Below are 26,490 nucleotides of genomic sequence, written 5' to 3'. Positions count from 1 at the left end.
TTGTATACCGCCCTTCTCCCGAAGGACTCAGGGCGGTGAACAGGCAGGTAAAATACAAATATACACAATAGTTAAAACAACCCTTAAAAAACTGATTAAATTAGCCCAAGTATTAAAATAACTTACACCCCTATAAAATTACAAAAATTTAAAAAACCCATCGAATTCAATTAAAATCTAAAGATAAAAATCAAGCTAGTCCAGCCATGCGAAATAAATAGGTTTTAAGTTCGCGGCGAAAGGTCCTAAGGTCAGGTAGTAGTCGAAGTCCGAGGGGAAGTTCGTTCCACAGGGTCGGAGCCCCCACCGAGAAGGCTCTCCCCCTGGGGGCCGCCAGTCGACACTGTTTGGCTGACGGCACCCTGAGGAGTCCCTCTCTGTGGGAACGCACCGGACGATGGGAGATAGAGGCCGGCAGTAGACGGTCCCGTAGATAGCCCGGTCCTAAGCCATGGAGCACTTTAAAGGTGGTAACCAATACCTTGAAGCGCACCCGGAAAACAACAGGTAGCCAGTGCAGTCTGCACAGGATAGATGTTACGTGGGAGCTCCGAACCGCTCCCTCAATAACCCGCGCAGCCGCATTCTGAACTAGCTGAAGTCTCCAGGTGCTCTTCAAGGGGAGCCCCATGTAGAGAGCATTGCAGTAGTCCAGGCGAGAGGTCACGAGAGCATGAGTGACCGTGCATAAGGCATCCCGGTCCAGGAAGAGACGCAACTGGTGGATCAGGCGAACCTGATAAAAAGCTCTCTTGGAGACGGTCGCCAAATGATCTTCAAAGGACAACCGACCATCCAGGAGCACGCCCAAGTTGCGTACCTTCTCCATCGGGGCCAATGACTCACCCCCGACAGACAGCCGCATCTGCAGCTGACTGTGCAGTGCTGGCATCCACAGCCACTCCGTCTTGGAGGGATTAAGTTTGAGCCTGTTCCTCCCCATCCAGACCCGTACGGCTTCCAAACACCGGGACAGCACTTTGACAGCTTCACTGGGGTGGCCCGGGGTGGAAAAGTACAGCTGGGTGTCATCAGCGTACAGTTGATATCTCACCCCGAAGCCACTGATGATCTCACCCAGCGGCTTCATATAGATGTTGGACAGGAGGGGGGAGGGGATCGACCCCTGCGGCACCCACATGAGGCACCTTGGGTCGATCTCTGCCCCCCCCGTCAACACCGTCTGCGTCCGGTCAGAGAGGTAGGAGGAGGACCACCGATAAACGGTGCCTCCCACTCCTAACCCCTCCAACCGGCGCAGCAGGATACCATGGTCGATGGTATCAAAAGCCGCTGAGAGGTCTAATAGGACCAGGGCAGAGGAGTAACCCTTATCCCTGGCCCTCTAGAGATCATCCACCAGTGCGACCAAAGCTGTCTCCGTACTGTATCCGGGCCGGAAGCCGGACTGGAACGGGTCTAGATAGACAGTTTCATCCAGGTACTGGGGTAGCTGACATGCCACCACACTCTCTACAACCTTCGCCGTGAAGCGAAGATTGGAGACTGGCCGGTAATTCCCTAAAACAGCTGGGTCCAGGGAAGGCTTCTTGAGGAGGGGTCTCACCACCGCCTCTTTCAAGGCAGCGGGAAAGACCCCCTCCCGCAACGAAGCATTTGCAATCCCCTGGAGCCAGCCTCGTGTCACCTCCTGAGTAGCCAGTACTAACCAGGAGGGGCACGGATCCAGTAAACATCATTAATTCTATCGTTCGACACCATTCATTTTAATATTTCAGTTAATAGTATTCTTTCTCCAATCTTTACTAACATATATGGTCCAACTTTCACAGCCATACATTTCAACTGGGAAAGCCATAGCCTTGACTATATGCACTTTTGTTGGCAGGGTGATGTCTCTGCTTTTTAGTATGCTGTTTAGATTTGCTATAGCTTTCCTCCTCAGGAGCAAGCATCTGCAGTCCCCATCTGCAGTGATCACAATTAATTACCTAATCCTAAATTTTCATCTATTTTATTTATTTTTATTTTATTTATTTATTTTGTCAAACACAACAATATATATAAGTATAAGCATGAAATAACCATATAAATTGAATACAACCAAAGGGAACATTAGGACAGGAACAGTAGGCATGCTGGTGCTCTTATACACGCCCCTTACAGACTTCTTAGGAATGGGGTGAGTAGTAGTGAATGGGGTCAATAGTATATAGTCTTTGGTTAAAGCTTTGGGGATTTGGGGATGAGACCATGGAGTCAGGTAGTGCATTCCAGGCATTAATAACTCTGTTACTGAAGTCATATTTTCTACAATCAAGATTGGAGCAGTTCACTTTAAGTTTAAATGTATTGTGTGCTCAGGTATTATTGTGGTTGAAGCTGAAGTAGTCTTCGACAGGAAGGACATTGTAGCAGATGATTTTATGAATTATACTCAGGTCATGCTGAAGGCGGCGTAGTTCTAAATTTTCTAAACCCAGGATTTCAAGTCTGGTCGCATAAGGTATTTTGTTGTGATCAGAGGAGTGGAGAACTCTTCTTGTGAAATATTTCTGGACACACTCAATTGTATTAATGTCTGAAATGAAGTATGGGTTCCAGACAGGTGAGCTGTACTCGAGAATTGGTCTAGCAAATGTTTTGTATGCTCTGGTTAGTAGTGTAATCTTTTCGGAGAAAAAGATTAGGTTTACAACTCTTAATGCCTTTTTGGCGATGTAGTTGCAGTGGGCTTTGGCACTTAGATCATTTGATATGAAAACTCCAAGGTCTTTGACGGAGTGAGGGTCATCTACAAGGTCATGTCCATCAAGCTTGTATTTAGTATTCTGATTCTTTTTTCCAATATGTAAGACAGAGCATTTGTTGGTTGAGATTTGGAGTTGCCAAATTTTTGACCATTCCGACACAAAGTCAAGGTCTTTTTGGAGGGTAGCCACATTGTTGGCAGTGTTAAATAGTTTAACATCATCGGCGAAGAGAACACAATTACTTATAATATGGTCACAGAGGTCGTTAATGTATAATATGAAGAATGTTGGTCCTAGAACGCTGCCTTGGGGGACACTGCTATTAACAGGAGCAGGATTTGATAGGCCACTGCCTATTTTGACCACTTGTTGCCTGTTTGACAGGAACGCACTTATCCAATTATGGACGGGTCCGGAGGTGCCGTAGGATTTTAGTTTTAGAAGAAGTTTGTCATGTACCACTGAGTCAAAAGCTTTACAGAATTCTATGTAAATTGCATTTATTCCTTTGCCCTGATCAAGATTTGTAGTCCATATGTTTTTGCAGTGAAGAAGTTGTAGATTACAGGATAATTTTTTTCTGAAACCAAATTGTTTATTAGAGAGTAGGTTGTTTGTTTCAAGGTGGAGGATGATGGATTGGTTGATGATTTATTCCATTACTTTGCAGGTGACGCAGCATAAAGAAATTGGTCTGTAATTTTCAACTAGGTTGGGGTCTCCTTTTTTGAAGACAGGAATGACCGTGGCTAGTGACCATAGTTTGGGAAGGGAGCTGGTCCTGAAAGCTTTTTCAAAGATTATGCTTAGGGGTTCTGTTATAACAGTGGAAAGCTTTTTTAAGAAGTATGCACATAGACCATCAGGTCCAATAGATAATGTATGCACATAGACCATCAGGTCCAGTAGATCTACTGAGCTTAACTTTTTAGTTATAATCAGTTATATTATCTGTTACTATATATATACACTACTATTTCCCTATTTGCATTTTTCCATTTTATTAATATATTTTATCATTATCCATCATCTCTGAACCTTTTTGAAATTCCATCATTTATTGACTTTTTTGTCATCCTTTTATCTCTCTCTCTTGGAATCTTGTAGCTCTTTTTTATATATTTGCACCTACTGAACATTCCCTTCTGGATACCCTTTGTCTCTTTCTGCTGTATTATTTGAACTCCCATCCACAAGGCTTCCTTTTTTTTAAAAGAGATTTTCCTTTTTTCCCTCTAAACCTTTCCCTTTTTTTGAAGAGATTTTTCTTTTTTTCCTCTGTTCTATTATAAACTTTTAAGAAGTTATCTAATTGATTCCTACTTATTAATCCTTTCTCTTCTTTATTTTTAACTTCTTGCATCTCATTTTGATTTTCCCCTTCCACTGCTTCTTCTAATTTCTTACTATTTCCTGAATATTGTGTTGCTTTCCCCCAACTGTTGAATGACTTCTACCTTCATTTCTTTATCCTTAAAAATCCCTTTGTCTCCTTATTATTCTTTATAGTTTCACGCACACTTTTAAACATCAAGAATATTTCTTCATATACCTCTATCATCCCCTGTAAATCCATTTTATAACAATTTAATACAAATTACTCCGTATATTTCTTTAGTTCCAACATCTCAATATTTAAAAACTCCTGCTTAATAAGATTTCATTAATCCCATAATTATACCTCCCAAACCCCTAAATTTATGATCTTTAATATTCTTTAGTAATTTAAAGCCTTATAAATTTCCAATTATATATCTTCCCAATTGTCCAAATTTTAAAGTCTTATTTAACTTTTATTTTCTCTTTTCTTCTACCACCTTTCTTCTTTTGTCTCGTAGAGTATTCTGTTGAATGACATTAATAGTCCTAATCCAAATTAATCCACTAAATTCCTCCGATCTTTCAAATCCATAATCCAATAGCCAATTTTAATAAAGTTTAGTTATTTGCAGGTTAGTTCCTTTTAAAAATCTTCAGAAAGGAAAAAAAACTTCATTATTTTCAAAATATCCAAGTCATCTTCTAACATAAAGTCAAGGTCAGGCCGTCTTCTAGATCAGGGGTCTTCAACCTTGGCAACTTTAAGCCTGGCGGACTTCAAACAAGTTGAAGTCCACCAGACTTAAAGTTGCTAAGGTTGGAGACCCCTGTTCTAGGTGTTGTTACTTCTATTCTGTGTATTAGACTTTGTGTGTATTGGGTTCATCTTCACTGAGTATACTGTGGCTATGGTGCTGTAGTACTTCTCTTCTCCCAGTAGATGGCTCTCTTGTTCCCAAATCCAATGTTAAACAGTCTGTCAAAATCAGCTGATTATCTAATAAATCCAGGGGGTTTAGAAATACAAATAGACAAGATAGTTTCACCAGTGGTGGGATTCAATTTTTTTTTTTACTACCAGTTCTCTGGGCGTGGCTTGGTGGGAGTCATGTGACTGAGTGGGCATGGCCAACTCAATGTCACCCCCACTAAACCACGCCCACCAAGCCACTCCCACAGAACCGGCAGAAAAGGTAGCTCCTGCAGCATGTTCCTTTATGGTCCCCCATGCATAAAAGTACTTTAAAGGGATATCACAGTTCAGCTGCCTTCTGAGCAGCTCTGCTTCAATGCTGTCCCTCCAGCACAGCAGGCTGTTCTCCTGGCTGGGTCTGGCAGCCGTGCATGATTCCTCTGGATCTGCTGCCGGTAATTCTAGCACGTGGCTGGCTCCCTGCTCACACGCTGTAGGAGTGAGGTTTGTTTGTTCATTCCTGACATTCTGTCCGGGCATGGGGCCAAGGCTGGGGGCTGGAGGCATGCCAGGCCGTTCCTCTTCATTATCAGACTCTGAATCTGATAGCAGGCCCGGGCGGCGACAGGAGGGGCCCGGCTGAGGAGAGGAGGGAGGACGAGGCACAACAGCATCCGTAAACTACCGATGGCTGGAGGCTCGCCAACTGAGCCTCGCCAGGGACCACCACCAAGGTGCAGATGAAGATGAATGAGGCAGAGGGTGAGTGGGCAGCATGTGGGTGGAGGCCAGAGCCAGGGAATGGTGTGGTCCCTGACCTGGCCAAGGAGAATGGCGAGCAGGCGGAGGCTTCAGGGCCTCAGGGAATGGCATGTCCCTGGGCCCTAAATCTGACCAAAGGCAAAGGGTGAGCAGGAGGCATGCTTACCTTTGGTGAGCAGAGCGGGCGGACGTGGAGGTGAGACGCGATTAGCTGGGCCATGGTGGTGAAAGCAACATATATCGGGTGGGGTGGGGCGGGGGTGGGTGGAGAGGGTGGGTCGAGCAGGTCGAGCGGTGACCAGGTGGAAGGGGAAGGGACCAGCCAGAGGTGGTATTTGTCAGTTCGGCGAACCAGTTAAAATTTCCGCTACAAGTTCACCCAAACCAGTCTGAACTGGCTGAATACCACCTCTGAGTTTGATCTGAAAATCACCTTAGAAATTGTTTAAGCTTTTTTCAGGCTTTCTGTATTTTACAGCTTCCCTTGGGCTTCTTTTGCCTCTTGTTTTTCAGCTCCCCCCCCCATGTATTTAATCGCTGCTTTCTTAGACTTGGAAGTTATTTTTAAAAATTCTTGTACTTAAATCAGATCTTTAGAGTAAATGTTGGTAATTATCTCACCCAATTTTAATGCTCTGTCACGATCTACTCCAGCACAAATCTTACACTCCTGGTTGTCATTTGGAAGAACTTGCTTTGACCTAATGTTGAAATCGTGAATTCCTCATGGTCAGCAAAGTGCTTCTCCTTCCTTCACCACCCCTACAAGGTGTTTGTGATCCTATAGGATCTCCTGACAGTGGTTACTGACTGGATTTTGCTGGGCTCAGCGGAGCCTGCTATTTTCCAGGCATTCTCACCATGACGTCAACTGGAAGCCAATACAACATCTGTCTGATGAGCCATCAACTCTCTTTTTCTAAGCTGCAAGTATGTGAGTCATGCCACGAACTATATTTTCTTTATGTGTGTTTTTCCAAATACATACATTAGTGAGAGACTGCTTTGCTACATAATGTCATAAGTCATAATGTCCTATGAGACTTGGAAAAATGCAGTGTAAAGCATTAATAATGATATTGGTCAACATGCAGTTTTCTGACAATAATGTGATGGGAAAGAAAATTGTTTTCTTCTTAAAAATAAAAATGAAGTTTTTCACTGCTTAATGAATTAAAAATATGAGAAGGGCCGTGGTAGCTCAGGCTGTAGAAGCCTGTTATTAAAACACAGCAGCCTGCAATTACTGCAGATTCAAGCCCGGCCCAAGGTTGACTCAGCCTTCCATCCTTTATAAGGTAGGTAAAATGAGGACCCTTATTGTTGCAATAAGTTGACTTTGTAAAAATATACAAATAGAATGAGACTATTGCCTTATACACTGTAAGCCGCCCTGAGTCTTCGGAGAAGGGTGGGATATAAATGTAAATAAATAAATAAAAAAAGAAAAAAAGAAGAAGACTGATCAGAATACTGGTGTCATGGTAATTGTGGTACCAAAGAAAAAGAGACACTAGGAATGCACATCCCATTCTATCTCTCCATAAAAAGCAGGACAAGAGAAAATTATCATATTGTTGATTTGTTTAGCAAGAGTCTGCTAATACTTCCACTGAGTTTGCAAGCAGACAATCAGGGCTTGGATAGTTACTACCACTTTTGCTGTGGTTATCCATCTTTATTTATAGCTTTTATCCCACTCTTCAACCAAAAAGCTCCAGAGTGCCTTACATAAAATCAATAACAAACAACAAGACAGTCCCTGCCCTCTCCTTACAATATAAATGACAGGATAGAAATAAGGCAAAAAACCAATGAGAGGCATTTACACAATTTAAGTTTTCCGGGAAATCCGTTACCTCTAGACTGTAAAATTGCCTTCAGCAACCTGTTTCACCTAGATACATTACAGTCCTATTATTTGAGCTGTCTTGTAGATGACTGGAATTATATTCCAATATATCTAAAAGGCCTCAAAGAAGAAAATGCTGTTGTAAAATGATAAATGAATTTGAGAACACTTTTTCAGAGTAACACATTTTATTAAAGGGCATAAGATTTTTATTTATTTATTTATTTTATTTATTTATTTTGTCACACAGTATATATAAGCATAAGCATTAAATAACTATATTAATTGGATATAACGAAAGGAAACAATAGGACAGGAACGGTAGGCACGCTTATGCTCTTATGCACTTTTTTATTTGAAAAGAAAAGATATTATAAATTTGGCTACTATAAATGAACATGGTTCTCCTCCTATGAGGTCTGTAAAGTGATAAAGGTTTCATAAAGTACCGTATATACTCGAGTATAAGCCGAGTTTTTCAGCACGTTTTTTGTGCTGAAAAGCGGCCCCCTCGGCTTATACTCGAGTCTACGTCTCGATGTACTTTTAAAAGATACTGTATTTTTGATAGATGTCCAGCAGGGGGCGCTGCATAATAAAAATGAGTGCCGAACATTTTGCACTTTTGCACTTTTATTGTTTTTCGTTCAAATAAATATTCATGATATTTTACTTGGCTCTATCTTTATTTTTTACATTGACCAGTAGCTGCCTCATTTCCCACCCTAGGCTTATACTCGAGTCAATAGTTTTTCCCAGTTTTTTGTGGTAAAATTAGGTACCTCGGCTTATATTCGGGTCGGCTTATACTCGAGTATATACGGGTATTAGCCAGCTAACAAATAGCACTCTCTGAAAATATTTATAATTCTATTTATAGATCTCCATCTCCACCTCTATTTAATTGCACTCTCTCTTCTCTCATATTTGCTTAAAAGCCTATATAGGAAGTATTTAAAGAAATTGATGTGATCTCACAAATATATAACTAGGATAGTTAGAAGACCATGAAAAGAGACTGAAGAAACTGGAAATGCTTGACCATAAGAGAAGATGGAATAGAAATTTATTTATTTTTAATAAATTTATTTATTTATTTTATTTATTTATTTATTTTAAAATACTACCTTTATTACTTTATAAATAACTCAGTGAGCATATATAATATTCCTTCCTCTTCCTGATTCCCCCACAACTCTGTGAAATGGGTTGGGTTGAGAGATGGTCACCCAGCCAAGTTTTCATTTCTAAGAAGGGACTAGAACTCACAGTCTCCTAGGTCAGCACTTTTTTAAAAAAAATAATTTTTATTAAGCTTTTCACTCTTAAAAACAAAATGAAGAAAAAACACAACAAAAACAAAAACACATTAAAAACAAATAACAAACATAGTGTTACATATTTTACAGCTTGTCATATCGGCAATGATATATATTCTCTGTTCTTTTTTTACTCAAACCTATACATATTTATATTTACATTCTATTATTCTATTTACCAACCCAATAATTTACATTTCCTAATTTTAATTTAGTTAGATTAACAATCCAATTTATAGTTTTGATTTCTTTTTTCCAACCAAACATATAATTTATTCCACACTTTGTAATATTCCGACTCTTCCCTTTCCTTAATTTCTAACGTCATCCTTTCATTTCTGCACACCGTAAAATTTTTTGGATTATTATTTCCTCTCCTGGAACATTATTTTGTTTCCATATATGTACTACAGCGATCTTTGCTGCCGTTAATAAATGAAGTATTAGGTATTGCAAAGATTTATCCATTTTTGAACTAATTATTCCCAATAGATAAAATTCCGGTTTGAATTTCATTTTTAGTTGGGTAATTCCCTCTAGCAAATTTTTGATTTTTTCCCAAAATTTTTTTATCTTGGGACACATCCACCACATATGTGCCTAGCTTAAACCCACATCTCCAACAATTTGGTGGTAAATTTGGGAACATTTTGGCCAGTCTCGCTGGTGCCAGATGCCATCTATGGAACATTTTATACAAATTTTCTTTATAGGCTACTGCCATTGTTAATTTATAATTTCTATCCCACAATTTGTCCCATTTTTCTAATTCTATATTATGCCCGAAGTTTTTTGCCCAACAGATCATCGTTTCTTTTACTGTTTCATCTTCCATTTTGTATTTTAAGAGGAAATTATAAATTTTGGTAATCATTTCCCCCCCCCCCCGATCCTAATAGAATTTTATCTATATCCAATTGTTCTCTGCATATACCATATTGCTCCTGATCTTTCTTAAATCTGGTTTTTATTTGTAGGTATGGCCACCATTCCATGTTTAATCCTTGTTATTTCAAATCTTGAATTGATTTTAATTCCCCTTTTTCATTGAGTAGCTCTGCATATCTTATCATTTTGCTCAAATCTTTTGTATAATGGTCTTTCTTAATTTTCTCCCAAACTTGTAAAAGGGCATTTCTTAATAGGTGTCTTTGAAAATATGTGTGGTATTTATTCTTCCCATCCCAGAGAAAACTGTGCCAATCAATCTGGAGATCATGGCCTTCTATCGTTAATACTCATTTATTTTGTAGTTGAATCCATTCTTTAAGCCATGTTAGCACTGCGGCCTGATAGTAAAGTACCCAATTTGGGAGACTAAAGCCGCCTCTACTTCTGCTACCTTGCAATATTTAAAGTTTTATACAAGGTTTCTTCTCTGACCAAATGAATTTTGATGTGATTTTATTTAATTGTTCAAAGAAATTTTTCTCTAGTTTAATCGGTATAGTTTGAAACAGATATAACAATCTGGGTAGTATGTTCATTTTAATGGTTGAGATTCTACCAATCATCGATATTTGTAATTTAGACCAAGTTTCTAAATCCTTTTGAATTTTTTGTAGCAGTGTATCATGATTATCTTTTTTTATTGTAGTACATTTTGCCGATATCTGTATTCCTAAATATTTAATTTTTTTGACTCTCAAAATCCCCACTTTCTCCTCTAATTTCTCACTTTGTTTATTTGTTAGATTTTTGGTCAGCATTTTAGTTTTATCCTTGTTTATTTTGAGCCCTGCCACTTTGCCAAATTGATTTATATCTTCAAATAATAATTGTACAGATTCTAGGGGCTCCTCGATAATGAATACCAGATCATCGGCAAATGCTTGGATTTTGTATTCCTGTGATTTAATTTTTAATCCTTTAATTTCTGAGTTTTCTCTAATTTGTGACATTAATATTTCTATGGATAGGATGAATAATAAGGGGGACAGAGGGCATCCCTGTCGTACTTCTTTTTCTATATTAAAGCTTTCTGTATAGTCACCATTTATAATTATTTTTGCTCTTTGGGTGGAGTAAATTGCTCTAATCATTTCTATGAAGTTTTTCCCCCAATCCATTTCTATTAATAGATTAATCATAAAGTCCCAGTTCAGGTTGTTGAAGGCTTTCTGTACATCTAAGAATACCAGAGCTACTTGCTTACCAGGGTGGGCTTCATAGTATTCAAGTAGATTTATGATAGTTCTCATATTATTTTTGATTTATCTTTTGGACAAAAAACCATTTTGGTTTGATTTAATAATTTGGTTTAATATACTTTTAATCCTCTCTGCTATTATAGCCATAAATATCTTATAATCAGCATTTAACAGCGAGATCGGCCTATAGTTCTGAATCTTCTGTTTTTCGGTATTACTTTTGAGAACAAGTGTTATTAGAGTTTCCTTCCAGGATTTTGGTATCTTTGCATTCTCTAATACTTCATTATAAGTTTGCAATAATAACTTATCTAATAATTCTTGAAATTCCTTATAAAATTCGGCCAGAATTCCGTCTGGGCCTGGAGTTTTATTATTTTTTTGTTTTTGTATTGCACTTTTCAGCTCAGCTGTTGTTATTTTCCCATTTAATATTTCTTTAGTTAAATCTGGTATAGTTGGTGACTCCTCTTTCTTAGGTATCTCTTAACTTCATTTTATCTATTTTTTCTTGTCTATAAAGAGTTTGAAAGTAGCTAGTTACTATGGTTTTTATTTTGTCTTTCTGAAAGTGTACTGTCCCTTCTTCATCTTCTAAATTTCGTATTAATTTCTTTTCCTTTTCTTTTTTTTAATTTGTGAGCAAGCCATCTACCCGGTTTGTTGGCATTTTTGAAATAATTTTGTCTGGCTGCTCTAATCTTTTGCGCCACTTCTTCCTGTGTAATTAGATTTAATTTGTGTTTGGTAATTTCTTTCTGTTCTTTAATTTCCTGATTTAAGGGTTGATCTTGTAGTTTAAGTTATAATTCTCCCAGTTTTTCTTGAAGGTCTGTATATTGCTTCTTTTTAATCTTATTTCTCGGGCTATGTATGCAATCGATATACCCCTCGCATATGCTTTTAGGGGTTTGAGTGGTAGTTTGTTCATTCCAGTTTTCTTTTAAAAATAATTCTAGCTCTTTTTTTACATATGTAATATAACTTTTTTCCTTAATCACCCTCTGGTTCATGGTCTACCTCCCCTTCTTTTTTATTTCTCCTTTCCATTTAATTTTTATTGGACTGTGGTCTGCCCAGATATTCGTTGCAATTTCTATTTCCAATATTTCTTTTGCTGTTTCCGGATCCATCCATACCATGTCTATCCTGGACCATGATTAGTGGAGATTGGAGAAGAAAGTATATTGGGTCTTTTGTGGATTATTTTCTCTCCATGTATCTTTCAAATTTAATTCTTGGATCATATCAAAAAATACCGTTGGTAGGGTTTTCCTATCAAGATTCTCTTTTGTTCCTGTTTTATAATCTTTTTTTGGATCTACCACTCTGTTAAAGTCATCTAATATACAAATATTATCAAATTCTAGTGTTAGTAATTGTTTATATAATTTGCTATAATATTCTTTCTGTCTTATGTTTGGTGCATATATAATTGCAATGACTACTCTTTTTTGTTTTATATAAATTTCTATCAATAATGTCCTTCCCTCCTTGTCTGCAAACAGTTGTTTAGGCCTTAGCCATTCCTTTACGTATGCTGCTACTCCCTGTTTCTTGGATTCAGCTAATGATGTGAATAACTTTCCTAACTTAGGGGCTTGCAAAATATGACTTTTTTCCTTTTGTATGTGCATTTTCGGTAGGCATATGATATCCATATCTAATTTTTGTAACTTAGTTATTGTCTGTCTTCTTTTTATGGGTGAATTTAATCTGTTTATGTTAACTGAAAACAAATTCACCTCTTCTCCCATTTTGCTACTTGTTAGTCAGTCCTGCTTCTCTTATCTCCTTTTGGTGTCTCCTCTGTACCCCTTCTCTTTCTTGGGGTCTCTATTTTTTTTGCATCTCTCAATTCTTGGTCTGTTTCGCTTTCTTCTGGCAGGTGTTCCTCTTGGCTTTTTAATTCAAGTTCCTCCCTGCTGTCCGATTGTTCTCCAAAACATTGTTTGTAGAGCTCCTGGGCTTTGTCAACCGTGTCTACTCTTATTTTTCCCCCCCGCCAAAATATTAACATTCCTTCAGGGACTAACCAACGAAATGTAATTCTTTCTTTTATTAATTTTGAGGAGAGAAATTGATAATTCCTTCTTTTTTCTCGAACCCTTTTCGGTAGTTGTTTTAGTATAATAATTTCCTTTCCTTTATAGATTACTTGTTCTCTCATTCTTCTATAAATTTCATCTTGTATTGATTCTTTTATGAACCTCACATGGACCTCACGAGGGAGCCTGTGTCATCATGCATAGTTGGTATGTACACGATATGCTTCGTCGATACTATTTTGAATTTCCTGTTTGTTCATCTGCAGCGACTCCACCATTTCCGTCATGAGGTTACAAAGGTCTTCTTCTTTATTTTCTTTTACATTCTGGAATCTTAAGTAAAAGGAAGATCTCTAACTCTAAATGGATTATTGACTCTTCCATCTCTCTGTTTATTGCCATTAATTTCTCCGTCGTGTCTTCCAACTTCTCAGTTTGTTCTGTTCTTGCCTCTACCTGTTCAATTCTTTGCTCGTTTTTTGCTATCGTTTCTTGAATCTTTTCCATCTTATCATCCAATTTTTTAATCTATTCTTTCATTTCTTCATGATTGTTAGTCACAGACTCCTGGGTTTTCATCATTACTTCCTGAATTGTGTTTAGTGCTGTTTGTATACTCTGCAATGTTGGGGCTGATCCTGGTTTCTCAGCGCTTAGCATATCCATTATTGATTTCTGTCCTGCAGGAGAGGCTGTTCCTGGGGTTTCTTCCTTAACTGTTTTTGTAACTGTGAATGTGTTTGACATTTTGAGTACTTGGAAGAAATTGTTCCACTGTACCTTACAGAGTTTAATCCTATACTATAGAGAGGTCTACCTTTTATCTCTACCAAGATATACTAGATAGAATGCAAATGTAATCTAATCAAATATAAAATCTGTTTAGTATCCACTTATTATTATACCAATCAACTATTCTATACAGCACTATTTTTGCCTATTCTTATCTTTTTGAAATCTTAATCCAATTTAGCAGAATATTACTATAAATATAATAAACAAAGAAGCAAGACCAATTCTATAATAATAATAATAATAATAATAATAATAATAATAATAATAATAATAATAATAATAATAATAATAATAATAATAATAATAATATTTTAATTTGTATACCGCCCTTCTCCCAAAGGACTCAGGGCGGTTTACAGCCAAAATAAAACGCAACAACAATACATACAATATTAAAAACAACCATTAAAAAACTTATTCAATGTGGCCAAATATTAAAATACGATCAACCCTATAAAAATAATAAAAGTTACAAACCCATAAAATCATCTAAAAATTTAAATAATCAAGCCAGTCCAGCGAGACGGAATAAGTAAGTCTTATGTTCGCGGCGAAAGGTCCGAAGGTCAGGTAGTTGTCGAAGTCCTGGGGGAAGTTCGTTCCACGGGGTAGGAGCCCGCACAGAGAAGGCCCTTCCCCTGGGAGCCGCCAGCCGACATTGCTTGGCTGACGGCACCCTAAGGAGTCCGTCTCTGTGAGAACGCACAGGTCGTTGGGAGATAGAGGATGGCAGCAGATGGTCCCGTAAGTAACGCGGTCTTAAGCCATGGAGCGCTTTAAAGGTGGTCACCAGTACCTTGAAGCGCACCCAGAAGACAACAGGCAGCCAGTGCAGTCTGCGCAGGATGGGTGTTACATGGGAGCTCCGAACCGCTCCCTCTATCACCCGCGCAGCTGCATTCTGGACCAACTGGAGCCTCCGGGTGCTCTTCAAGGGGAGCCCCATGTAGAGAGCATTGCAGTAGTCCAAGCGAGAGGTAACAAGAGCATGAGTGACCGTGCATAAGGCATCCCGGTCCAGAAAGGGGCGCAACTGGCGAATCAGGCGAACCTGATAAAAAGCTCTCCTGGAGACGGCCGTCAAATGATCTTCGAAAGACAACCATCCATCCAGGAGAACACCCAAGTTGCGCACCCTTTCCATCGGGGCCAATGACTCGCCCCCAACAGTCAGCCAGGGCTGCAGCTGACTGTACCGGGGTGCCGGCATCCACAGCCACTCCGTCTTGGAGGGGTTAAGCTTGAGCCTGTTCCTCCCCATCCAGACCCGTATGGCTTCTAGACACCGGGACAGTACTTCTATAGCTTCGTTGGGGTGGCCTGGGGTGGAAAAGTACAGCTGCGTGTTGTCAGTGTACAGTTGATACCTCACCCCAAAGTCACTGATGATCTCACCCAGCGGCTTCATATAGATGTTGAACAGGAGAGGCAAGAGAATCGACCCCTGCGGCACCCCACACATGAGGCACCTCGGGGTCGATCTCTGCCCCCCTGTCAACACTGTCTGCGTCCGGTCAGAGAGATAGGAGGAGAACCACCGATAAACGGTACCTCCCACTCCCAAACTCCCCAGCCGGCGCAGCAGGATACCATGGTCGATGGTATCAAAAGCCGCTGAGAGGTCTAATAGGACCAGGGCAGATGAATAACCCTTGTCCCTGGCCCTCCAGAGATCATCCACCAACGCGACCAAAGCCATCTCCGTACTGTAACCGGGTCGAAAGCCGGACTGGAACGGGTCTAAATAGACAGTTTCATCCAGGTACTGGGGTAATTGACATGCCACTGCACTCTCTACAACCTTCACCGTAAAGCGAAGGTTGGAGACCGGACAATAATTTCCTAAAACAGCTGGGTCCAGGGAAGGCTTCTTGAGGAGGGGTCTCACCACCGCCTCTTTCAAGGCAGCAGGAAAGACACACTCCCGCAAGGAAGCATTTGTAATCCCCTGGAGCCAGCCTCGTGTCACCTCCTGCGTGGCCAGCACCAACCAGGAGGGCACGGGTCCAGCAAACATGTGGTGGCATTCAACCTCCCCAGCAACCTGTCCATGTCCTCGGGAGTCACAGGGTCAAAACTATCCCAAACAGTCTCAACAAGACTATAATAAACTTATAAATCTGTAGGAGAGAAAGTATCTTATAATTAAATATAGGTATATAAACAGAGAGAGGAGGGAAATAATTAATATATTAAAATCTATTCAATAAGAGGTATAGAAATATATCAATATATAAAAAATATAAAAGATTGTCAATTGGTTATAATTAGATCCCACTACAGAGTTATCACCCTAGTAATCAGTTGTTGTTGTTGTTGTTGTTTTCCCCTTTACTGATGCAGGCGTAGTAAACAGTTTGACAGTCTTTATGCTTTCTAAATTCACTGCTACTTAGCGTTCTTCAAGATGGGAAATGGTTGCTGTCGATAAATTGCACAGTCACTGTCCCTTCTCCATATCTTCTTTGTCTCTCTCTCTTTTTTCTTTCTTTCCAAGAACAATGTGTTGTTCCTCTGTTCTCAGTATAAATCCTACACGATTGTCTCTATTACAACAAATCTCTCAGTCTTTAAGCACGGCAGTCTTTCAGATCATCATTCACAAAATGTAAGTGCTTTCAATTCTCTGTCTCTTTCTGCTTGCTGTTTTTTCCCCTTCTTCCGCTCTCATCGTTTAAGTGCTGCTTTTCACATTTTTAGAGCTCACTCAGTCACTCAATCACTTCATGGCAGATTTCCTCAGCTTAGAGAAGTAGTACAGTATCCACTTCTGCTTAAATTTTTACTGCCGATACTTCCTGCTGTTTATCACTCTTTCACCTCCATTTGCTCGGGCCGTCACGCCTCTGGACCTAGCCGAAGGAGCAGCTGGTCTCTTCTGTGTCAGATTTCAGGGAATCCACCCTCCGTGGCGGGGGATCGCCCTTTGCCCCATCGCCTCCAAGTGTTCCCTTTTCTTTTGCTGACCTCTACAGGGTTCAACTTTACCGTTGTCGGTCTCCAGACATAAAAAAGCAGGCAAAAAGAACGGAGTCCTGTCTTTCTGCACCACACCAGCATGTCGCCACCCTGGAAGTCCCTCTATCCTAGGCCAGCACTTTAACCAATTAGTTCATAATCTTTTCTGAATCCTTGAAAGTTACTATACAGAGGAAGAACTAGATTATTCTCTATTTTTTTAGCTTGTCAAATATGAAATAAGGGATTAAGTTTGAATGAATGACTACTAGGAATAACCTGGCAACAACAAGCACAGGGCAACAATGGAATTGCTTAACCAGAAAGGAGGTGGGCTACCCTGCTTAGGTGCATTCAAACAAAAGCTAAGCAATAATTTGTCAGGAAAGCTTTGATTTTCATTTTTGCAGTGAGCAGGAATTTGGAATGCAGTGAGCAGGAACTTGGAATGAATTATCTAAATCAGCATTTCTTAGCTTATCCACTTGCTGGCTCTGGAATTCTGGTAGTTGAAGTCCACATATCCTAAGGTTACTAAAGTTGAGAAACACTCATCTAAATTGTCTTCTGGTTATATGGTTCTTTGAATTAAGAAGCATCTACCAACACTAAAAATATTCCTCACAAATGCCTGTGTAACACCAGCTATTTACATCTATTTGACGAATGTTGAAGTATCTTTGGAATATTTTTTTTATTTTTTCGAATATAAAAATACCTATCTGAAGCCGCTTTGCTAAATACATCACTCCCTGGGGATGCCTGGTAGGGGTCCACTTGTCATGGCAGCAGCTACTTCCTCACTATGCATCATTGCCACCTGGTGGGACTCCTCCCTCTGGGCCAGTTCACCTTTAGGAAATCGGAGGGTCCCCTCCATCCAGTCCACTTTTGGTTTCCACTTCTTTAGCCAGATTAGTCCCAAAACTAGAGGCCGCTCCATCCCCAGAATCATGATGAAAGCAATAGTTTTGGAGTGGTTTGCCATGGTGAGCTCCAGCAAACGTGGCAGGGGAGTTCAATGGCAATTGTGGCAGGGGTTTTTCCTGCAATGGACCCATTGACTTGGCACAAAGAGACTGGGATTTTTAATGGTCTTAGTTGGACCCCCAGTCTGTTGACTAGAGTTGGGCTTATTAGGTTCCCCATGCACCTCGAGTCCAAAAATGCTTTAAGTCTCACTTTTCTCCATGTTAGTGGGATTAATAGTTCTGTGGGGATTAAAATTGATTATACAGTCTCACTTACCTCTTTGTAGTCACTCCCTGAATGGTCAGCTTCTTCTGCCAGAGGGGTCAGAGTTCCTGGCACTGGAGGCGACTGGTGGGAACTCCACGACCGCACGGCTTTTCAATGTGGTGTCCCTGGGATGTGGCAGTGGCTTCATGGGCCTCACTCCAGCTTGCTTCTCTCCCTTTTGGGTAGGAATCTTTGCATGACAATCAGCTGTGCGGTGGCCTTCCTTTCCACAGTTGAAGCAGGCGGTCGAGCGCGGCAGGACAGAGCGAGATTTGGCTGTCTCCCTCTTCCCTTCAGGTAGGGATCTTCTTCAGGTGCAGCTCGTGCTGTACAGGTTTCGGGCTTGGTCGATTCCAGCTTCCTCAGTCAACACATACCAATCCTGCAGGCGGATTGGGATTCCGTGGGTGATGCAGGCATCGTACAGGTCGTCGTTGAGTCCATCCTTGAACTAGCTCATGAGTTTTTCCTCTGGCCAATCTACGTGTCAGGCCAGGTCCTGGAATTCTTCGATGTACTCAGCAACTGATCAGTGTCCTTGCCTGATGTGCCTGATGTGGTCGGCTAGTGGGTCCTCAAATCTCTGTCTTAGGGCTGTCGTGAAAGGGTTGAAGTTGTGGAGCTCTGGGACATCTGCATTGTGGAGGGTCACCATCCAGCATGCAGCTGCCCCTTCTAGGGTCAGGGTGATGACCCTGACTTTGGCTCCTTCTATGGGGAGGTCCCTTCCATACTCCTGCATGTAGGTCTGGATCTGTATGCCATGGATGGCTTCTCTCATGAGGTTCATGGTTCCCTCAGGTGTTGGTTGGGCCAGCCTGGCGCTTCCTCCACTTTCTCATCATGGTGGAGGTTCTCCAGCTCATGCTTCCAGCCCTGCGGGCAGATCCTATAGGTGATCCCTTGGCTCTGCCATCCCAGCCTCTCTCCTTCTCGATGCTGATGGACCACCTCACCTTTGCAGAGCTGCTTGAGGCAATGCTCTCCTCAACCCAGGCCTTGAAGGATTCCTCCTGCTGGATTTTGTTGCAGGTTTTTCCCTAGCATTCAGCATCTTCGTGGTCGCTGCCCTGGATATTCACTGTCCCCATGGTAGGGCCCATAGTTGCCTCTCCAGGTTGATCAGTTTGGTGCGACTGTAACAATCTGGAACTGAACACACTCAAAACTGTAGAAATGGTGATAGACTTTAGGAGAAACTCTTCCATACTTGCATCTCTCACAATACTAGACAACACAGTATTAACAGTAGAAACCTTCAAATTTCTAGATTGTATCATATCACAAGATCTAAAATGGACAGTTAACATCAAAAACATCATCAAAAAAGGACAACAAAGACTGTTCTTTCTGCGCCAACTCAGAAAGCTCAAACTGCCCAAGGAGCTACTGATCCAGTTCTACAGAGGAATTCTTGAGTCTGTCATTTGCATCTCTATAACTGTCTGGTTTGGTTCTGCAACCCAACAAGACAGACACAGACTTCAGAGGATAATTAGAACTGCAGAAAAAATAATTGCTACCAACCTGCCTTCCATTGAGGACCTGTATACTGCACGAATCAAGAAGAGGGCTGTGAAAATATTTACAGATCCCTCACATCCTGGACATAAACTGTTTCAACTCCTACCATCAAAACAACGCTATAGAGCATTGAACACCAGAACAACTAGACACAAGAACAGTTTTTTCCCGAAGGCCATCACTCTGCTAAACAAATAATTCCCTCAACAATGTCAAACTATTTACTAAATCTACACTACTATTAATCTTCTCATCGTTTCCATCACCAATCTCTTTCCACTTATGACTGTATGACTGTAACTTTTTGTTGCTATCATTAAGGGTTAAATTGCAACCTATGACCATCATTTGTGTTGTAAATGTTGTACCTTTGATGAAGGTTTTTTTTTCTTTTATGTACACTGAAAGCATATCCATCAAAATAATTTCCTTGTGTGTCCAATCACACCTTGTGTGTCCAATTCCTTGTGTGTCCAATTCTATTCTATTCTATTCTTCTCTTCTCGACCCAGGCCCTGAGGGATTCCTCCTGCTGGATTTTGTTGCAGGTTTTCCCCTAGCATTCAGCATCTTCATGGTCACTGCTCTGGATATTCACTGTCCCCATGGTAGGGCCCATAGTTGCCTCTCCAGGTTGATCAGTTTGCCTAAACCTGCCTAATGTAACGTCCTGCCTTGTCAGTCTTCTCCAGAAAGCAGAACTCTTGAAATAAAAGCCATTTCAAAAGGCAACTTTTATTGGAAGATTGTGATAGCAAGAGATCTAAGCAATAGATCTCTTTCCTGCTCAAAGCGTTAGATTAAACCATTGGAGACAGAGCCCCTCCCAAAGTCCAATACATCATCAAGCTAATCCTGAGGTGTGAAGATGTTGTGGGAAACTCAAGCTGAGAAGGTGATAAATGCCAGTCTCCAAGGCAATGCTGCTGTTCTTACCTGGCTCAGGCACATTCCTTTCCTTTCTCCCAAGGTCCCAAAAGTTACAACAAGGCAAAGCAAGAAATAGAAACAGAAACCCCATACAGAGATTCTTCCCTAGTCTCCCATCAGAATGACAATGTCCCTGTAGGAATCTATGGGACTTGACATTTGGAAAAAATTCAGAGAAGAGCAACTAAGATGATCAAAGGCCAACCATACGAAGAATGGCTGCAGGATTTGGGTTTGGCTAGTCTAAAGAAAAGAAGAATTAGGGGTGATATGATAGCAGTGTTTCAGTATTTGAGAGACTGCCACAAAGAAGAGAGGTCAAATTATTCTCCAAAGCAACAGAGGGCAGGACAAGAAACAATGGTTGGAAACTAATCAAAGAGACAACCTGGAATTAAGGAGAGACTTAAGTGAGGACAATTAACCAGTGGAACAGCTTGCCTCCAGAAATCATGGGCACTCTACCACTGGATGTTTTTAAGAAGAGTCTAGACCAAGGGTATGAAACTCGCAGCCTGTGGGCTGGATGCGTCACTTGCTGGCCATGCCCACCCCCATTTTAGCAAAGGAGAAAAAAGTCGCAATACATCACATGATGATGAGACAATGCAAGTTTGACTGTGGTTTAGACAGTCACTTATCTGAAATAGTATAAGTTCTCCTGCTTGAGCAGGAGGCTGGACTAGAAGACTTCCAAGGTCCCTTCCAACTGATTCTATTCTAAAATAGTTTTAATAGATGTAGATTAATTGGTTTAGAGGGGTATTATCATGTAGGTGGAATCTCAGCTATTTAATACATATAATTTATTGAATAGTGTGAATATATGCTGGCCTTAGTGCAAAGAAATAATAATGCATAATAAAACTGCAAAACATATTCACATCTTTAAGATTATTTTTGTAAAGTGCTATAAGAAATAGGCAAGATAAAAATCTCTATCTTCTTTATCTATACTAGAATTGTAGCTACTAAGTGGATGAAAAATAAAATATTTGCAGTGAGATAGTGTATCAGGCTGCAACCAGTTGCATTTCATATTCAATTTGTCTTTTAGGATGCTATCCTATTGCTAAAAGCAAGGTTATTTCCAGGTCATCTCAAACACTAAAGAGAAAGAATTTTTGAGAATGGTAACATGAAGAGATTTCAGCAGCTGCAGTGTCAAAACAAGGCTTACTTTATTATTGCCTTAATAAAAGCTATTGAGCCCTGAGTACATAGTCTTTGCCTGAAGCTTCAGACTGTGTAAAAGGAACATCCAATTTCCTCTTTGAAAGATCTGTTTGGCTAATCTTACCAAATCACTGGTCTGTTTTTTTTACATTATTTTTGTTGTATGACTTCACTGTATAGTCAACAAAATGGCTCATTACCTTAAATAACATAAAATAGCAACAACTAGATGGGTAGACAACAAAATTCTATATAGCACTGAACAATTTTGATGCCTATTGTGTCTGTGAAATAAAGCTGCAGCGAGACAAGAATTTCTGAAGGGCTGGAATAATGGATATGAAAGCACTTTATACAATTATATTTCAGCCTCACTCAGTCTTACATTTGGAAGTGGGGTTTGGAAAGGAGCAGATTTCCATTCATTGATCAAGGTCTTAAAGATGCATGCGTGCATAAATAATGTAATGCCAGAATTAGCCTGCATTGTGCCAATGAAGAGCAGTGAATCATTTCTTTTTCACTACACTTGGTTAAAAAAAATGGCATTTATAACGGAAAGAAAAAAAAACCCGTGTGTGAAAACTATTTTCTTTGGTAATAGAGGATTCCAAAGAGATATTTTATATCCCCCACCCCAGAAAATCCCATCTTCCAGCAGATTAAATTTGTAGTGTTTGGGAAAGCAAACTTCCAACATTGGGTAGGACCTGAATAAAACATGAGCTGAAATCAAATTAAATCAATAAGAACAGTCCCACATAACTTAGTATTTGTTTTTGTTTGCTCAAAGCATAGTAGAGTTTGGTGGAAGAGAACTGGATCAGAGGTGGGTTTCAGCAGGTTCTGACCAGTTCTGGAGAACCAGTAGTGGAAATTTTGAGTAGTTCGGAGAACTGGTAGTAAAAATTCTAACTGGCCCCACCCCCATCTATTCTCTGCCTCCCAAGTCTTAGCTGATCGTGAAGGAATGGGGATTTTTCAGTAACCTTCCCCTGCCATCCCACCAAGCCATGCCACACCCACCAAGCCACACCCACAGAACCTGTAGTAAAAAAATTTGAAACCCACCATTGAACTGGATCCAAGACTTTGGAGGTCATCATCACTGAAGTCTGACATATATTCCTGTCCCATACACATACACTCTTATTTGCATATGTTAGTTTACTGCCTATGTAAATATTGTCCAGAACAACAGCATCCACCTGATAAGGGAAACAATTTCCTGAATTAGATCTTACTTGACCATTTGTGCTAGAATAGAAAAATATATTGGCACAAGCTTTAAAATACATGTTTTCTCAGAAGTTTTCTTTTCTTTTATTTTGTCACTTTTAATAGTGACAAAAACTTTTGTTTCCAGTATGGAAGGTGATAGTTTGACTTTCTAGACCACTCTGTATTGATTTTTTTCTGTCTCGCTATACTTCGAAATAGAATAAGGTATCTATCATGAAAAGGAACATGATATATAAAATAGAAATTAATTTTAGAGTCTGGGGATGAATTGTGGTAGAAAAGTGATCAATTGAGAATATAAATTCACTCTCCAGATTGATGACTAAAAAAAGTTTAATCCCAGAGAACTGATGCAAATTAATTATTTGAAGACAGTGTAAAAGTTAATTATCAAAGAAAGAACATATAAAGGACTCACTAAAGCCATTTTAATTTTTCAGTCCCAACATATAGCTTCTTGAACATTAGCAGTGATATTTAATTAGACTGAGATGTAAATGTAACAACAATAGTTTTTACATGTACATGATATACATTAAAATTTAATAAATAAAAACAATATTTTTTTTCAATGTGTGCCTAAATGGATTTTGGCCAATAAGACAGAAAAGATTTTGCTTTTTTTTTCTGTTTAAACAGATAACACCTTCAGTAGTCAAAACTAACACAGCAGATGAATTGGCAAACCATCCCTTTTGAAGAGAGATTGTTCTACATTGTTGATTCTACCCTGTTTGAAAGGCCCTGAAAGTCACAAAACATTTTTCAACTGACCTCAACAGGCAAAAAATCCATTGCCATAGATGTCACTTTCATGGCTCCTTTATAAAGGAATACATACTGAAATCCTGAATTAATACTGTATACCCACTGGAATACAGTGAGAAGAAAAATATGTAGGATTTATTGATAGATGTTGAGATGATTTTTAGTACAGTAGAAACAGTTTATAACTCAAATTATTTAAGGAAGAGAATTATAAGATTTATTTTGTTAATAACACTCTCCAAAATATATTTGTGCACCAAATAAACATTCAGAGGTCATATTCACTGAACTAATTCAGGAAACCACAATTGTAAGAAAATTATGTTAAATTACCTCATAATTATCTTACTATTTTTGTTTCCATTTCAGTTTTTGTCTCTAGCAGATTTACAGTTATTTCCAAACAGATATACAGTTAAACTGCTGAAAAGGTCATGGGAGGTGTGCTATAGCTTCTACATCTGTCAGCGTTCCAGAAAACCCTTCACTTCAAGTAAAAACTTTGAAGCAAGCATCTTTCAAAGTTCCATTTACTAGATTAGGCAAACTTGACACATCTGGGAAAACCCGAATCTGAGAGGTTTTCCCTTACTAAATCAAAACCCCCATGACCATCTCCTCACTCCGCAGTCGATCACATGCTCTAATTGCCAACTGTCCCATCTCGAGATAGCACTCCGACCACTCCTTCTCCAGATGCAGGGTGGGCCTGAACTTGATTGACAGGAAGAATGTTATTATGTCTAAAGACAACTCCTCTACTAACCCCACCCCCTATTTTCCCACACATGAGAAAGTGGCAACACGGAAGCTTCCAGCCTAGTATGGCTTCCAAAGCTGACAGGCATCCCCTTTGCAGAAGAAAACATACCCTGAAAAATAAAACAGACAAAACACAAAAGATAGGGTTAATGCCTTGTACATAACCTCTTAAACCCCTCTCCCCCCTCCAGGAGGACCCTTTGCTATCTCAGGGAATTTATCATGAAATTACTTTACTAGAGTATCAGCATTCACATCCCAACTTTTCACGCACGTAGCTTCAGACAACGGGTACTCTTTCCAGTGTACCAAATACTGTAAACGACCCCTATATAGTCTAGAGTCAAGAATCTTCTTAACTTTTTTTTTTTGTTTACATTTATACCCCGCCCTTCTCCGAAGACTCAGGGCGGCTTACAGTGTATAAGGCAATAGTCTCATTCTATTTGTATATTTTTACAAAGTCAACTTATTGCCCCCCCAACAATCTGGGTCCTCATTTTACCTACCTTATAAAGGATGGAAGGCTGAGTCAACCTTGGGCCGGGCTCGAACCTGCAGTAATTGCAGGCTTTGTGTTCTTAATAACAGGCTTTGTGTTCTTAATAACAGGCATTACCAGCCTGCGCTAGTCTCCCCTTGTACTATCAAAGGTGGGGGGAGCAGCTAGTAAGGGCCTTAAGTTAGATCCTCTTTCTGGTTTCTGGTGAAAGACTGGGTACACTTTCCCTAATATTTGAGGGAGGCTAAGTTGGACAGTTACTGGGTTAATCACTTTCACTATAGGGAAGGGACCTATGAATTTGGGTCCAAACTTCTTGCTAGGTAACCTCAATCTTAGGTAGTTGGGTGTCAAATACACTTTATCTCCTATTTGGAAAGGTGGTTGGAGAGACTGGCATTTGTCGGCCTGGGCCTTATATTTTTCCGCTGACTCAGCCAAAGCTTTCTTAGTATTCTCCCAACCCTTTTTTAATGAGTTTATCCATTTTGTCATGGACATGGAAGTGAGTAGCTCTCTAGGCAACTCAGACATCAGCACAAAATCCATGTCTGTAGTTATTTGAAAAGGAGTCAACCCAGTACTACTGTGTACTGCATTTTTATAAGATACTTCTGCGAACAGTAACAACTCCGCCCAGTTTTCTTGTTGATAATATACATAACATCTAATATATTGTTCCACCATGGCATTCAATTTTTCAGTGGCTCTGTTAGTCGAAGGGTGGAAAGCTGAGCTAAACCCCTGGGATGACCCAATGGACTGCAGGAACTCCTTCCAAAACTTAGCAGTAAAATGGACCCCGCAATCCGATATTATTCTCCTTGGAACCCCATGTAGTCTGTAGATACGCTTCACGAACAATTTTGCCAGCTTCTTGGCTGAGGGTACCCCATTGCAGGCAGTGAAGTGTGCTTGTTTGGAAAATAAATCAATGACAGTCCAAATCACCCTGTTCCCTCCACTGTCAGGGAGTTCGACTATGAAGTCCATTGCAATCTCCTCCCAGGGCTTTGTGGGTTCGTGGGTTGCCTTTTGACAGGTGGTTCAGCAAATCTTTCATTAGTGGTAGGGGTAGGTATTTTGTATGCCAATGCCATTGATGCCATGAAGGTCCACACATAATCTCAAGCTTCCATCTTTTTTCTCTTTAAACAATACGGGGGTGGCCACCCTGGATTTCTCAGGTTCGATGAACCCCCTGACTAGGTTGTGTCGATGTACTTCCTCAGCTTGGTCATTTCAGCAGGCGTCATGGAGTACATCCTGGGTTTTGGTAACCTGGCTCCTGGTTCTAACTCGATGGCACAATCTGTGGGCCGATGAGGGGGGAGGATGTTTCATTCCTCCTCGCTAAACACTTCGGCCAAGTCTGTATATGCCTTAGGAATCTGGAGCTCACCTGGAGGCCTGTCTGAGACAGCAGCTGCTGTTTCTGGCAGCAGGCCTTTATGAGTTGGCTGTTCCTTGGGAGGAGGGCAGGGACCGATATCCATTATGATTTTCTGGTATCCAT

At 40.2% G+C, this 26,490-nt stretch overlaps 1 protein-coding gene across 1 annotated transcript in view; it reads left to right on the top strand.

Moving 5' to 3' along the window:
* Positions 1-26,490, top strand: part of IL1RAPL1 (interleukin 1 receptor accessory protein like 1) — a 1,531,345-nt gene that overhangs the window by 50,358 nt on the left and 1,454,497 nt on the right. The window contains exon 2 of the mRNA XM_058185954.1: positions 18,257-18,367. The gene's annotated coding sequence lies outside the window, so the exon portion shown is untranslated. The remainder of the gene's footprint in view (positions 1-18,256; positions 18,368-26,490) is intronic.

Source organism: Ahaetulla prasina, chromosome 5, assembly GCF_028640845.1.
Source record: "Ahaetulla prasina isolate Xishuangbanna chromosome 5, ASM2864084v1, whole genome shotgun sequence".
Lineage (NCBI taxonomy): Eukaryota > Metazoa > Chordata > Lepidosauria > Squamata > Colubridae > Ahaetulla > Ahaetulla prasina.
This window is presented reverse-complemented; position numbering and strand designations above follow the sequence as displayed.